The sequence below is a fragment of the Hemitrygon akajei genome, chromosome 7 (genome assembly GCF_048418815.1).
Source record: "Hemitrygon akajei chromosome 7, sHemAka1.3, whole genome shotgun sequence".
Lineage (NCBI taxonomy): Eukaryota > Metazoa > Chordata > Chondrichthyes > Myliobatiformes > Dasyatidae > Hemitrygon > Hemitrygon akajei.
Genome location: NC_133130.1, coordinates 119,854,776 through 119,872,485, shown reverse-complemented (window position 1 = coordinate 119,872,485; position 17,710 = coordinate 119,854,776).

The window sequence follows — 17,710 nt, the reverse complement described above, 5'->3', positions numbered from 1 at the left end:
ACGTATGGAATGTATGGTAATCGAGCGCTTGAGTTATATTTTGGAAAGAGTGGTGATATACTGTTTTATTAGAGTGGATTTTGGAAGGGTAAAACGATATTAGATTCAGTTTTAGGTTTGGAAGATGATATTAGAAAAACGCAATTAAATAAAGAAGTTGCAATAGCAGTATTTTTTGATACTGTAAAGGGAAATGATGTGGAAGGAGGGACATTTGATTAAATTATGGAAATTAGGAGTGAGTAGGGAGATAGTATAATTTTTCTGAGTTTTTTTTATTTGGACGGACTGTGCATGCACGACTTTGTGTTTGTGTTATGTTTGTGCTTCTATGAGAGAGAATGGGACCACACTAGGCAGTATTTGTAGCCCTTCATTTTTAATATTATGATTAATGATATTTTCTCTGAGATGAGTAGGCTGGGTGGATCGCAATATGCAGATGATGTAGCTTTAGATTAGAGGTAGTGATTGTAATTTACAATTAATAGGTTAAACAGTGGGCAAATTAATAAGGATTTTAAGCTTTCAGTCGCTAAAACACACTACGTTTTTCTACAAACAGGATTAATAGACTTGCACTCGATTTTAAATTATATGATTAATTTCTTGAGGAAGTATCAGTGGTAAAAATTCTCAGTATGTGGATGTATAATAATCTGACATGGAAACACCGATCAGTAAAATAATTGATAAATGTAAAGGAGTTTTACATCTCCTCGGGCATCCATATGGGTATTCTTGGGTGCAATATGAAAATCTTTGTTGACCAATTATATTTGTTTAATTCGATCTGTTCTTGATTATGTCTGTGTGGCTTATGGATCAGCTTCATCTTCAACTTTAAAATGTTTGGATGTGATAAAATTACATGTTTTAAGATTGTGTTGAGGTACAGTAATGTCGTCTCCTGTTTTGGCTTTACTGTTTGAAATGCGACAATTGCCCTCACAATTACGGCGGTTGAAGTTGATGTTAAGATACTGGATTAACTTCAGGGGTCAAAAAATCATCAGCTTGTTACAGGTGTGTTGAGAACATCACAAGAAGAGGTTTTTTTTTGTTGTTTTGGGTGGCTGGGTTCTTATCAAGCTGGGAATATGGGAATATTGGATGATACAATATGTCCCACTGTAGCTTTCTCGGTCACCCCACCATTTATTTCCAATGACATTAGTTGATTTTCGGTTACACGATTGCATTCGGTTCTGCCTGAGGGTTTATTGGTTCATCAGTATATTAATGAAATTTATTTTCATACGGTAACCATTTTTACAGACGCATCAATAGATAATTTAACTGGGGATGTTGATCTGGCTGTTTTTATGTGCCTGAATTGCAGGTAATGATAAAGAAATGAATTACCACACATTTATCAGCAGAATTCTTTGCCAACAGTTTGTGCTTACAGAGGATAGAGGAAATTGGTCCTTATAATTTGTTCAGAATATTTTTCGGTTTTAATGGCTCTTAAGTCAAGACAAGTCAAGCCAAGTCACTCTTTTATTGTCATTTAGACCGTAAATGCTGGTGGAGTACCCAGTAAAAACGAGACAACGTTTTTTCAGGACCTTGGTACTACATGAAACAGTACAAAAACTACACTGAACTACATAAAAACAACACAGAAAAAAAAACTACACTAGACTACAGACCTACCCAGGACTGCATAATGTGCACAAAACAGTGCAGGCATTACAATAAGTAATAAACAAGACAATAGGCACAATAGAGGGCAGTACGTTGGTGTCAGTCCAGGCTCTGGGTATTGAGGAGTCTGATGGCTTCGGGGAAGAGACTGTTACATAGTCTGGTCGTGACAGTCCGAATACTTCGGTGCCTTTTCCCAGATGGCAGGAGGAAGAATATTTTGCATGAGGGGTGCAAAATATTATGAAGGACCTAATGCTGCTTACTTCATAATGCTGTTTACTTTGCGGATTCAACGTGTAGTATAAATGTCTGTAATGGCGGAAAGAGAGACACCGATGATCTTCTCAGCTGATCTCACTATACGCTGCAGGGTCTTGCGATCCGAAATGGTGCCATTTCTGAATCAGGCAGTGATGCATCTGCTCCGGATACTCTTAGTATAACCTCTGTAGAATGCGGTGAGGATGGAGGTTGGGAGATGGACTTTCCTCTGCCTTCGCAGAAAGTGGAGACGCTGCTGGACTTTCTTTGATGTGCAGCATGTGCTGAGCGACCAGGTGAGATTCTCCGCCAGGAGAACACCAAGAAATTTGGTGCTCTTAACGATCTCTAACGATGAGCCGTCGATGATCAGCGGAGAGTGGTCGCTCCGTGCCCTCCTGAAGTCAACAACCATCTATTTTGTTTTGTTCATATTCAGTGGCAGGTTGTTGGCTCTGCACCAGTCCGTTAGCCGCTGCAACTCCTCTTTGTAAGCTGACTCGTCGTTCTAGCTGATGAGTCCCACCACGGTCGTGTCATCGGCGAACTTGATGAGATGGTTCGAGCTGTGTGTTGCAGCACAATCGTGGGTCAGCAAAGTGAACAGCAGTGGACTGAGCTCACAGCCCTGGGGGTCATACTGGTGGTAGATCAGATTGACTGTTGGAAAGTCGTCAAACGGTATTTCATAGTCAAAGTTTGATTTATATGTCTGCACCTTATGGGCCCTGCACATCACACTGTTGAGGGAAATGATGGGTTGACACTTCGGCAAAAAAAGCTTTTAAATGTTATGGCTTCCACTTAGCAAATCAGAAGCTAAAGGGTTGGTAGTGTTAAGAATTAGGGGCTTACGGCAAGACTTGTATGATAATGGACATAAGAACAGACACCTTTACGGAATACATAAACCCATTGGGTTTATAGAAGAAGGACTTAAAACAAACAGGGAAGTAATGATATTGACACGACTTAGAAATGCCCACACTATGCTTATTTATGCCTTGTATCTAATTGGAAAACTTAATTCTATGTCGTGTATATTTTGTCATTATGAAACTGTTGAAACACGTTATTTCAATGTGAAGCGTTGGAGAAAAATCAAACTTAGTCTTCAGTACAATCTGTGGCAGGGTAGATAATTTTCAGAAAAAAACATTATTAAATTAATTCACAGTTGGAGCTAGAAAAGGCATGTAATAATTGCAATGTCACAATTTTCTCGGGGGAATACAATATGCAAGAGCATTGGGAAATCAGTTTGTTGTCAGATCACAAGAGGGCATTTGGTGAATGCCTATTGTTACGTACCCGTGGGTATCTTGTACTTGTCACGTGACAGTGATGTTGTAGCTATACTGGACTTAAGGTAGTGATTTTGTGATGGTGGAGTGACGTCATTTTCCCGCCGGTAGAGGTCATGTGACAGGTTTTTTCACAGGGTATAAAAGGAGGACCCCTCCCTGTGAGGAGGGGCAGTTCGTGGCTGGATTTGCCATTTTGACTCCATGCTACTGCGTGGTCCAATATTATGACGCAGTTTGGTTGAAAGGTGGAGTTTTATTTAATGCCTAAAGTTTAAAAGGTCGTTGCCGGCAGTTTCTTTATAATACTGCCAGTTACAAATCAGTGGAGAGTGCAGATCGGAGTTCGGGAGCTAAAAGATCGAGGAAAGTCGATTTCGACGGTGAAACAGGTTCGACCTTGTTTGATCCTCATTCGGAAGGAATTCGTTGGCTGTCCCCGTGGTAACCCCTGCAAATAATAGCAGAAAGGTTTGGGTACAGTTTTGTCAAGGAAAGGTCAGAGCCTTTAAGCCGTTTCATTTTCATCTTCGTAAATTCTCTGGGAAAAGTATAGTTCGACTGGGAACCGCAACAACACGACGTGAAAGAGAATTTAAATCGTCTAAAAAGTCTCTCCTCTAATGGACTGTAAGCATTTTGAACTTTGAAGAACTGTTTTTGCAACATCGCTTTAAGAACTGTTTTCGCTTTATTCCATTAAGAACTGTTCAAGCTGCCGCACAGCAGCTGATTTCCGGTTACCTTAGTGGTTTGTTTACTTTTGGGGGTTTGTTTTTCAGTGTTTAATAAATGTTTTATTTGTTATAAAAAAGAAACCCTGCCTCACTTATATATTTATTATTGCTGAATCCGTAACACTATAAAACAGATTTTTCGAGCAGCATGTGTTTTGCCCTAGATGTGGGAAAGGTCATCTTAGATTGGGATCTTATTTTATTCGGGAGCTTAAATTAAAGGAACACTGAAGAAGCAGTGATCATAATATAAGTAAATTCATACTGCAATTTGAAAGGGAGAAGCCTAAGTCACATGTATCACTGTCACAATGGAATAAAGAGAATTACCCAGGCATGAGAGAGAACCTTGCCCAGGTGAATTGAAGAGGATAACGTCTGAACAGAGGTGGCTGAAGTATCTGGGAATAGTCTACAAGACGCAGGATAGACACGTCCCACAGGAGAAGTTCTCCAATGGCAGGGGTAGGATACGTAGCTGACAAAGGAAGTTAAAAACTGTGTAAAACCTAAGAAAATGGCATATAAGGTAGCAAAGGTGAGTGGGATATTGGATTATTGGGATGCTTTCAATCCAACAAAAGGCAACGAAAAATGCCATAAGAATGGTAAAGATGAAATATGAGGACAAACTAGCCAATAATATAAATCAGCATACTAAAAGTGTATTTTCAGTTCCATGAAGAGTGAAAGGGAGATGAGAGTTGATATGGGACCACTAGAAAAAAGATGTTGGTGAAGTAGTATAAGGGTCAAAGAAATGGCAGATGAACTTAATGAACATTTAGCATCAATCTTCACGGTCTTTTCCAGTCAGCACGGCCCCCACTTGTCCATTTAACCTGTCTAAGTACAGGTAAACTTTAGGACCCGTGGGAGATCAGGACCCGCCGCCCGTATCTGCTGCTGAATCCACAGTGTTTCTTTTTGGTTGACGGATGCGGTAAATGAGTTAAAATTAACGGATCGATAATTCTCATCTTGTGTTTATTTCATTCTTAGAACCATATAACACAGAAAACAGGCCTATCGACCCTTTTAGTCTGTGTCGAAATTTTTATTCCGCTAATCCCATTGAACTGCACCCAGTCCATAACCATCCAGGCATCTCCGATCCATGTATCTATCCAATTTATACTTAAAACTTATGAGTGAGCCGGCATTTACCACGTCAGATGACAGCTTGTTCCACACTCCCACCACTCTCTGAGTGAAGAAATTCCCCCTAATGTTCCCCTAAACCTTTCCCCTTTCATCCTAAAGCCATGCATTTATCTCTCCTAATCGAAGTGGAAAAGCCTACTCGCATTTACTCTGTCTATACCCCTCATAAATTTGTAAACCTCTATCGAATCTTCCCTCAATCTTCTACGCTCCAAGGAATAAAGTCCTAACCTGTTCAATTTTTCCCTATAGCTCATCACCTGAAGACCCGGCAATATTCTACTAAATATTCTCTGCACTCTTTCCATCTTATTGATACCCTTTCTATAGTTAATTGACGAGAACTGCACACAATACTCCAAATTTGGCCTCACCAATGTCTTATACAATCTCCCCATAACATCCTAACTCATATACTCAATACTTAGAGTTATGAATGCCAGGATGACAGAAGACTTCTTTACAACCCTGTCTACCTGTGACGCCACTTTCAGGGAAATCTGTACCTGAATTCCCAGATTCTTTGGTTTCTCCGCACTCTTCAGTGCCCTACCATTTACTATGCATGTCCTACCTTGATTTGTCTTTCCAAAATTTAACACCTCACACTTGACTGCACTAAATTCCATGTGCCATTTTCTGGCCCAATTTTCCAGTTGGTGCAGATCCCTCTGCAGCTTTGAAAGCCTTCCTCGCTGTCCACAACGCTTCACATTTTAGTGTCATCAAAACCTTGCTGCTCCAATTTACCACATTTTCATCTAGATCATTGATAGACAACAAACAATAATGGTCCCAGCACAGATCTCTGAGGCACACCACTCGTCACAGGCCTCCAGTCTGAGAAGCAATCATCCAGTTCCACTCTCTGTCTTCTCCCACACAGTCAATTTCGAATCCAGTTTGCAACCTTTCCATGGATACCTAGTGTGTGATCCTTCTGAAACAACCTCCCATGTCGGACCTTGTCAAAGGGCTTAGTAAAGTCCATGTAGACAACACCCGCAGACTTTCATTCATCTATTTCCTTGGTAACCTCCTCGAAAAACTCTACAAGATTCGTTAAACACGATCTATCACGCACAAAGCCATACTGGCTATCCTTAACCAACCCTTGGCCGTCCGATTTCTCAGAACACCGATATCCGATTTCTCAGAACACCTTACAATAACTTACCTACTACTGATATCAAGTTCACCGGCCTGTAGTTACCTGGTTTACTTTTTGAGATAGTGATTTAGATGAATATCATATTTTTTACTGAGTTAAGTATTGTATGTAATTAGTTTTGCTACACAAGTGTATGGGACATTGGAAAAAAAGTTGAATTTCCCCATGGGGATGAATAAAGTATCTATCTATCTATCTATCTATCTATCTATCTATCTATCTATCTATCTATCTATCTATCTATCTATCTATCTATCTATCTATCTATCTATCTATCTATCTATCTTTTGGAGCCAGTTTTAAGCAACGGAACAACACGAGCTACCCTCCAATCCTTCGGCACCGCACCCGTAGCTAAGGACATTTTAAATATTTCTTCCAAGGCCCCTCCAATTTCTACACTAGTCTCTGTCAAGGTCCGAGGAAATATCATGTCAGGGCCAAGGGATTTATCTACCTTTATTCGCTCTAAGGCAGCAAGCACTTCCTCCTCTTTCACCTCTGTATGTTCCATGACATTACTGCTTGTTTCCCTTCCGTCCATATACTCCATGCCAGTTTCCTGAGTAAATACTGAAGAAAAAAATAAGCCTGTTTAGGATCTCCCCCATCTTGTGAGGCTCCACACATAGACAATCACTCTGATCTTCTAGAGGACCAATTTTGTCCCTTACTACCATTTTACTCGTAATATACTTACAGAAACCCTTCGGGTTTACCTTCACATTATCTGACAAAGCAACTTTATGTCTCCATTTTGCCTTCCTGATTTCCTTCTTTAGTAGTTTCCTACATTTTATATATTCAAGTTCCTCATTTGTTCTTTGTTGCCTATACCTACTATACAGATCTCTCTTTTTCTTAACCAGATCATCAATATCCCTTGAAAACCAAGGTTCCCCAGGTCTGTTAACTTTGCCTTTAATCCTGGCCGGAACATGCAAAGTCTGCACTTTCAAAATTTCGTCTTTGAAGGCCTTCCACTTACTGAACACATTCTTGCCAACAAATAGCTTATCCCAATCCACTCTTCCTAGATCCTTTCTCATTTCCACAAAATTGGCCCTTCTCCAATTTACAACCTCAATTCGAGGACCACACCTATCCTTATCCATAATTAGTTGAAACTAATGACATTATGACCACTGGACCCAAAATGTTCGCTTACACATACTTCTGTCACCTGACCTGTCTGGTTCTCTAATAGGATATCAAGTATTGCATCCTCTCTCGTAGGTACCTCTATATATAGATTTAGAACATTTTCCTTAACAGATTTGTCGAACTCCAAGTCATCTACACCTTTTACAGTGTGGGAGTCCTGCTCAATATGTGGAAGCTAAAATCCCCTACTATTACAACTTTCTGCTTCTTACATCAGTCTGCTATCTCTTAACAGATTTGATCCTCCAATTCTCTCTGACTATTGGGCGGGCTATAATTCAACCCTATTAGTGTAGTCACGCCTTTTCCGTTCCTCAGCTCCACTCATATGACCTCTGTAGACAAGCCCTGCGGGCTGTCCTGTCCACCCATATCTGCGATATTTACCCTGACTAATAATGCCACTCCTCCCCCTTTCATCTCTTTTCATCCCCCATCACGTCTGAAACAAGGAAACCCCGGAACATTAAACTGCCAGTCCTGCCCCCCCTGCAACCAAATCTCACTAATAGCAATAATGTCGTAATCCCAAGTGTCAATCCACACTCTAAGCTCATCTGCTTTACCTACAATACTCCTTGCGTTGAAATAGATACAACTGAGAGCATTTCTATCACGTACAAACCTTTAATTTCCGTCTATACATGCAGCCGTCGCATGACATTTATCCTCCTCCTTCTCACTCTCTGCTCTAATGCGCTACTTCACTTCCCCTGCAAATCTAGTTTAAAACCCCCGGAGCAGCACTAGCAAATCTACACGCAAGGGTGTTAGTCCCACTTCAGTTCAGGTGCAAACCGTCCCTGGAACAAAGATCAATTTACCAGAAACACGAAGACTTCCCTCCTGCACTACCTCCTTAGCCACGTATTTAGCTGCACACTCCGCACATTTATATTGACACGACTTTACCTCTGGCACCGGTCCCGGAACCCAACCCTCTTACAGACCCGGAGCCGAACCAGAGCAGATTGTCAGCCACTGGTTTTCAGACCAAGTCCGGAAGAAAGGATAAAGTATCCCCGTGAAATTATTTCCGGTAAAGGTGTGGAGATGGGACTTGGTCTCCCCGTTGTAAAATGTAACTGTCCCGGACTCATAACTAAGATAAACTCCCACCCTCCCGGGGTTGCGACCGCCAAGGAGACGGGAGCCAGAGGAGGTGCGAACACCGAACACGTCATAATCCCAATGTAACAGAATCCGGTCTTCGGACTCAGTCTGAACCCTCCCTTCTTGTCCACAGACTCTGCGGCGACTCCCAGACACCAGCGCCGATTCGCTGTCACCACCACCTCCCAGTAATGTCTCCCCGATGTGAATCCCTCCGATCCCAGCACACAAATCAAGAATGTGAATCTCTTCCTGGTGTCAGGGAGATCACTCCGGGTCCGGGTATATCGCACACTCTTCCGATCCTCAGACAACTCGAGACACGGATGCGCCGTTTCCACATGCAGGGTGACAGAGACTGGGGGCAGAAGTAGAGAATTAGATAGTCCACGGGGATCGGGGGGAGTCTCGGGAAGCGCGGCCCCGGGGATCAGGGGTGGGGAGACACGGGCAGTGTGGTCCCAGGACCGGTGGAAAGGCCGCTGTGCCTCAGGCGCAGTCAGGTGACCGACATGAACCTTTCCCGTGGTTTGACACAACAAAAGCAAATGGACAACTAATGCCTTCCCAAGCGTTTTCCGCTGAACGGAGAGCAGATATCACCCCACCAGACTGTTTAAAAGTGCTGGAGGAACCCAGCGAGTTAGGTATCATGTGTGGAGAGAGATGAACAGCCTACGTTTCAGATCGACATCTTCCCTGAAGAACAGAAATAAATTGTAGAGATAGACAGCAGAAACAAGTGCGCGAAAGTGGTGGATTAAGATGGGAAGGGGGGATGTGAATGGATTTAAACAGGAGTTCGCAGAGGCCTATCGGCCTAACTTGTTTGTGCCAATCAATTTGCTTTAATGAGCTAGTCCCATTGGCCCATTATTCCTTTCACCTTTCTTATCCACGTTCCTGCCAAGATGAATTTGAAAACATTCTCCCTGTACCCATCTCCACAGTTGATCAAGGGCCTGGTGAAAACAGAGATAGCCCACTTCCCTGTCCACTATACCATGAATTTTAGTGTCATCCACAAACCTACTAACTATGCCACTTACACTATCATACAAATCATTAATATGAGTGACAAACGACCGCGGCCCCAGCACCGACCTCAGCAGGTCACAGGCTTCCAGTCCTTTCTGTTTAAGAGACACTTGGACAGACACTTCAATAAACAAGGCACAGAAGGAGACTGAATTAATGTCGGCTAATGGGATGAATGCAGATGGGTAAATGGTTCAGCACAGAGGCGATGGGTCGAAGGGAATGTTTCAATGCTGTACGGCGATGGGTCTGTGAACTGAATGGCTAAGAACCCCCAAACCCCCTCTCCCACAGCCCCCTTCGTAATGAGAATTACAAACAGACAGTGACTCCTCGGGCAGAGAAATCATCCTCCCTGTATCCTGCCTGTTGACCCCTGAAAGAATTTTGTGTTTCCCTGAGATCTCCTCTCATTCTTCTGAACATGGAACAGAGAACACAAAACAGTACAGCACAGGAATAGGCCCTTCATTCAATATTAACATTCATTTGTGAGTGTGAAGTGTGAAGTGGGGGAGTGTGAATGTTCGAGACAGTAAAGGAGTTGATAAGGGACCAAGTAGGGGAGAGATGAATGGCAGATTAAACCAGAAACAGTTGGGGGAGGTGTGGAAAGCCTGTGGGTGAACTGTGTGAATAGACGTAACGTTTAGGTGGTGGGGACAAAAATGGGAAATGCGGATCCCTTTGAACTCCTTCCCACAAATCCATCACCCGCAGCCCCTTATTAGGACAGAGGACGAATTTGCAGGGACCCTTCAGCTACACAGGTCCTGATGAAGGGTCTCAACAAGAACCGTCGACTGTTTACTCTTTTCCACAGATGTTTCCTGACCTGCTGAGTTCCTCCAGAATTTTGCGTGTGTTGTTCCGCTTTAAATATGCTCAATTAGTTGCCTCCACACTTGTCTGTGGCAGATTCACTATCGTGTGGCTAACGGAATTCCTCCTCATCTCTGTTATAAATGCACATTCCTCTCGTTAGGGACTATGCAATCTGGTCCTCGACTCACCCACTACAGGAAACATCCTCCTGACATCAACTCTCTCCAGATAGGTTTCAGGGAGATCAGGCTGAGACCTTCATCAGGAACTGCGTTGCTTGGATTACCTGCACCTGCAGATTTTCTCGTGTTTAATTTTTAAAGCAGGAGTTTATAGGTACTTATGATTAGCCATCGCGTCAAAAGTTACGGGGAGGAGGCGGGAGAACAGGGTTGAGAAGGATAGTAAATCAACCATTCTTCTAAACTGCCGTGAGTACAGGTTCAGAACCATCAAACACTCCTCATATGTAATCTCTCATTACCGGGATCATTCTTGTGAACCGCCTGGACCTTTTCCAATGCTCACACATCTTTTCCGATATACGGGACCCAAAACTGCTCACAATAATCCAAGTGTGGTCTGACCAATGCCTCATCAAACCACAAAATTACGTCCTTGCTCTTGTATTCTAATCCTCTCGAAATGAATGTTCACATTGAGTTTGCCAATCTTACCACTGACTCAAACTGCAATTTAACCTTTAGGGAATGCTGCACAAGGACACCCAAGTCCCTTTGCAACTCTGATTTTTTGAATTTTCGCCCTGTTTAAAAAATCGTCTATGCCTTAATTCCTTCTACCAAAATGCATGCACGACTTCCCTACCCGATAATCCATCTATCACTAATTTGCCCATTTTCTGATCTGTCTCTGTGCTTCCCCAGATTCCGAGCTTCTGCAGCACCACTTGCCCGTTTACCTATCCTCATATAATCTGCAAGCTTGGCCACAAAGGCCACAAATCTGCCATCCAAATCATTATTTGTCTATCTTGGCTTTGTGTTTCTCGAAGAATCCCAACTGATTTGTCAGGCAAGATTTCCCCTTAAGGGGAGGTATGTTGTCTTTGCCCTATGTTATCTTGTGCCTCCATGTACCCAAAAGCTCATTCTCAGTACTGGACTCCAACATCTTCCCAAATACACCACATCCAGACTAACAACCTATAATTTTCTTTCCCCAGCTGCACTGCCTTCTTAAAGAGTGAAGTAAAGTTTGCAATTTCCAGTCGTCTTGAATGACCAAGTATCTAGTGATTCTTGAAAGATCATTAGTAATGCCCCCAAATTCTCTTCAACTATCGCTTTCCGAACAGTGGGGTGTAGCCCATGTGGCCCAGATGCTGTCGGCGCGTGGGCAAGTGGGTAAGGCGTTTGGCTAGTGATCTGAAGTTCGCGAGCTCGAGCCTAAGCTGAGGCAGAGTGTAGTGTCCTTGAGCAAGACACTTAAACACACATTGCTGCTGCACGTTTATAGAACAGCAGCAGCAGTTGGTGCAGTATGGACTGGACAGGACAGGACAGGTACCTTCAGACCTTCCACGCCATCATTTTCCACACATTTTCTCCTCAGTAATAACAACAACGCCCAATCCTGTCCCCAGACACTCTCACGTTTCTGACATACTGCTAGTGTCTTCCACAGTGATTATTAACACAATGTATTAAATAAGTATCTCTGCCATGTTTTTATCACATTTCCTCTCCCCGGTATCATTTTCTAGAGCTCCAACATCCACTCTCGCCTCTCTTACTTTTTACATTTTTGTATCCTCTTGAGTACTGTTGGCAAGCATTCCCTCATATTTCATTTTCTGTCCTTATGGTTTTGTAATTGCTTTCTGTTGATTATCAAAATCATCTCGATACCCCAACATCCTGCTAAATTTTGTTCTATAGTATGGCCTATCTTTTGCTTTTATGCTGTCTTTGACTTCCCTTGTTAAACACGACTACTTCACCTTACCTGTATAATACTTCTTCAGCTTTGAGATTTATTTATCCGAACTGCCCTGGAACTCCAGTCTTTGTTGTTTTGCAATCATCCCTGCTCGTGTCCCCTTCCTACTTACATTGGTCAGCTCCTAACTCATGCCTCTGTAACTAATGTTTCTCCACTCTGATACTGATACATTTGACTTTATCTCCCTCTCAAACTCTGGGGTGAATTCTATCATTTCATGATCATTGCTTCCTAAAGGTTCTTTTACCTTAAGCTCCCTAATCATATCTGGTTCATTATACAAATCCCACCCCAGAATTGCCTTTCTTCCATTGGGCTGAACCACAAGCTGTTCTAAAAAGCCATCTCTGAGGCATTCTACAAATTTGCTCTCCTGGAATGCAGAACCAACATGATTTTCTAAATCTACCTGTATTTAAAACCCCCCATTTTGACTGTCACCTTGCCCTTTTTTATATCTACTGGTGTAATTTGTTTCCTATTTGTATCCTGGCTACCATTTGGAGGCCTGTATATAGTTCCCATCAGGGTCTTTTTACCGTTGCAGCTTCTTAACTCTACCCACAATGATTCGACATTTTCTAATCTTTGTCACCACTCTCTGATGATTTCGTTTGAATATTTTTACCAAGAGACCCTCCCCAGCCTCTCTGTCTGTCCTTTGAATACAATGTGTATCCTTGAATGTTAAGCTTAAGCCAGGGTCTCCTTTCCACCACAACTCAGTGAAGCCAACAAAGTTGTACCTGCGTTGTACCTGCTAATCTCTAGCTGTGCTAGAATATCATCTACTTTATTCCATAGATTGCTGCATTCAAATATGACACCTTCAGTCCTGTATTCATCAGCCTATTCGTCACTGTCCACATAAACTTAAACTTAAGCAAGTATTTTGATGTCGATGAAAGACCACACTTGGGGTATTGTGTGCATTTCTGCTGCTGACTCTGGGAAGGATGTGATTGCACTGGACAGGAAGAGAGAGAGAGAGAGAGAGAGAGAGAGAGAGAGAGAGAGAGAGAGAGAGAGAGAGAGAGAGAGAGAGAGAGAGAGAGAGAGAGAGAGAGAGAGAGAGAGAGAGAGAGAGAGAGAGAGCGAGCGTGTGCGTGTGTGTGTTTCTGTGTGTGTGTTTGTGTGTGTGTGTGTTGATTGTGCTAAACATCAGTGGGTGTGTTGCACATTGAAGTATTACAGTGTGTGATCTGTCTGGTGTGTGTTGACAATGTATGACATGTGATTGAGTTGTATAAACAAATAAATGACTATGTCTGCCAGTCATTTTTATGTATGTGTGTGAGGGAGCTTTGCCAGGACGGTTACGCTGTGTGTGCTTCTCCCAAGATGTAACCTTGAATGATGTCGAATGCTGGTTAAGTTGTCTTATTAAGTTGTCAATAAGTTGAGCTCATTCTCACAATGCTTTAATATAGTGGTCTGATAACCATAAGACCATTAGTCATAGGAGTCATAATTAGGAGTAGAATTAGGACATTAGGCCCATCGAGTCTGCTCCGCCATTCAATCATGGCTGATCTTTTTTTTTCCCTCCTCAGCCCCACTCCACGGCTTTCTCCCCGTATCCTTTTATGCCGTTCAATCTAGAACCTATCAAGCACTGCCTTAAATACAGCCAACGACAGCCTCCACAGCCGCCTATGGTAACAATTTCCACTAATTCACCAATCTCTGGCTCACGAAATTTCTCCGCACCTCTGTTTTAAATGGACGCCTCTCTATCGTGAGGCTGTACCTTGTTATCCTAGACTCTCCCACCATGGGAAACATCCTTTCCACAGCTACTCTGTTAGGATTTTCAATATTCGAAAGGTTTCAATGAGATCTGCCCTCATCTTTCTAAATTCCATGAGTACAGGCACAGATATATCAAACGTTCCTCGTTTGAAATTCATTCCCTTTCATTCCCGGAATCATCCTTGTGAAATGAACCCTCTGCAATACCAACAGATCTTTTCTTAGAGGAGGAGCCCAAATCTGTTCACAATACTCAAGCTGAGGCCTCACCAGTGCCTTATAAAGCCTCAGCATCACACCCCTCCTCTTGTATTTAATACTATTCTAAATCTCTTGAATTGAATGCTAACATTGCATTTGCCTTCCTCACCACTGACTCTACCTGCAAGTTAAGCTTTAGGTTGTTCTGTAGAAAGATTCCTTAAGTCCATTTTCATACCAGCTTTTTGGATTTTCTCCCCATTAAAAAAAAAATAATAATAATTTGCACATTATTTCTGTTACCAAAGTGTATGACCATGAATTTTCCAACATTGTATATCATTTCTTACTTTCTTGCCGATTCTCCTCATCCAAGTCCTCGTGCAGCCTACCAGTTTCCTCAACACTACCTGCCCCTCCACTAATCTTTGTATCATCTGCAAACTTGGCAACAAAGCCATCTATTCTGGGACAAGAGGGCACGACTTCAGGATTGAAGGGCGTCCATTTAGAACTGAGATGTGGAGAAATTACTGTAGTCAGAGGGTGGTAAATCTGTGGAATTTGTTGCAATGAGCGGCTGTGGAGACCAAATCATTGGGTGTATTTAAGGCAGATATAAATAGGTTTTTGATTAGCCAGGACATCAAAGGGTATGGGGAGAACGCAGGGGAGTGGGGATGACTGGAAGAATTGGATCAGTCCATGATTGAATGGCGGTGCAGACTCGATGGACCGAATGGCCTACTTCTACTTATATATCTTATAGTCTTATGGTCTATTCTATAGTAGTTAAAAGCTTCCCAAACCTCTGCCTTCCTACTATTTTTTACATTTTTGTACTTCTGCATTTACATTAGCTTGTCTTCCCTTGTCAGCCACATTTGTACTATTGAATATTTATTTATTTCTGGAATTCATCTATACTTCACCTTCCTCATTTTCCCATAAACACACACCATTTCTGCTCTGCTGTCATCCCTTCCAGCATCTGCTTCCAATTTATTTTGGCCAACTTCGCATACCACTGCAATTTCCTTTACTTCACTGAAATTCTACAAGGTCAGACTTTACTTTGTTCTTATCAAATTTCAAGTTGAACTGAGTCATGTCGTGAGCACTGCCTTCTAAGGGTTCTTTTACGTTAAGTTTTCTCATCACCTCTGGGTCACAACATAACACCCAATCCAGTAGAGCTGTTCCCCTAGTAGGCTCAGCGACAAACTGCTCTAAAAAGCCATCATGTAGCATTCAACAAATTCACTCTCTTGAGATCTATTACCAACCTAATTTTCCCAATTGACCATCATTTTGAAATTTCCCATGACTATCATAACGTTGTCTTTTTGATCGGCCTTTTCTACTTTTAGTTGTAATGTGTGATCCACATTCCAGCTACTGTTGGGAGGCCTGTACATGACTGCCATCAGGGTCCGTTTTACCTTTGTAGTTTCCTAACTCAACCCACAAGGATTCAACATCTTCTGATCCTATATCACAACTTTCTTCTGATTTACCAGCAGGGACACGCCACCCCCTCAGTCTACCTTCCTATACCACCGATACGTTGTGTAACCTTGGACAATTCAACTACAACTATCCTTCAGCTAGGATTCAGTAATGGCCACAACATCATACGTAACAATCTGTAATCGAGTAACAAGATCATCCACTTTGGGTACTGTATTTGCTACCTTTTTTGATTCTGCATCCCTTCTGCACTGATACTCACCCCACTGGCTGCAATTTTGTCCTCGCATCTGTTTACCCTATCTGGCAGTCTGCACGCTATCTTTTTTTTTACCATCAGCCCTATCCAGAGTCCATTCACTCTAGTTCCCACCCCCCTGCCAAATTAGTTGAATCCTTCCCTAACACCTCTATTGAACCTCTCTGAGAGAATATTGTTCCCCCTCGGGTTCAGGTGCAACCCGTCACTTTTGAAGAGGTCATACATTCCCCAGAAGAGATTCACATGATCCAAGAACCTGAACCCCTGCCCCCTGCACCAGGCTCTTAGCCACACATTAATCTCCCAAATCGTCCTATTTCCATCCTTACCAGCACATGGCACAGGTAGCAATCCATAAATTACAAACCTTCTCAGCTTTCTACCAAGCTCTCTAAATTCCATATTCAGGACCTATTTGCTTCTGCTTCCTAAGTCATTGGTACTAAAATATGCCAATATATCCAGCTGTTTCCCCTCCCTCTCTAAAATGCTGCGGAAACGATCCGAGACGTCCCTGACCCTGGCACCTAGGAAGCACATACCGTTCGGGTGTCCCGTTCACGTCCACAGGATCTCCTGTCCCCTGACGATTGAATCCCCTATCACTATCATTCCTTCTTCTCCCTCTACCAACAGTGACAGTTACGGATTCAGTATGGGGGAAGACCTGCGTCAATAAGAGTCTGCACTCACAGCGCAGGAAGGGCTTGTGCACTTTTTTCTGGCAATCCCGGTAACCACACTGATACCTGCTTTTGTTCCCTACAATATCATGAAATCAGTATTAACTTCCCAGCTCCTGCGGTAGGATTCGAACTTTTGTCTAGGTGTGTTAGTGCAGTGTGCCTGGGATCAGGACACAGTGGTTCATCTAACAGTCCCGTATGTTGGTTGTATTGAGACCCTGTGCTGGTGTGTTAAGTGATCTGACATCTCCAGCTGACCATGTGATAGTGATGCCTCCCAGTCGGTGGGGTTGATATGGAGTAAACTCCAATTTCCCTTCAGTCCATGACTACAGCCAATCTTTGCCTCAAATCAGAACGTAATTGAGTTTCATGAACAAGGACAAACGATTGTTTGTAAGTTTTACCTCGATTAATGGCATCAAGTGTTTCTCATAGCACTCTGTTCAAAATATAGGGGTTATAGAATTTTTCAACCCGTAGGGCTTCATCTGTCACTGACAATTCCTCAACATCGTCAATAATCCTGTAAGTATTAAACTGCTGGTTATAAACTGCAATTCTGAACTATTTTACAAATCCATCCAGGTATTCAGTAAAAAATATATACCCTACCTCCTGTTCCGACGAGCTTCCTCCTGAAATAAATAAAAACACAGATCTGATTAGACTTGGATTTACTGTTCACATCCTGAAATTCACCCAAATCATTACAAGGTGTTGAAAATTCCCACTCCCGCAATCACTCACACACAGGAACAATACAGAACCACAGGGTACATTACAGGGTAAGTTTCTGAAAGTTAGACCATCACTGAGAGGCTGAAACTTAGGGGAAAAACAGGAGAGGTTGTGCATTTTCATCTGGGTACAACATCACGGTGATAAGATGGAGGAAGTAAAGATCAGTGCTGGATCGTGCTGAGGTGGAGAAAGTCCCTCTA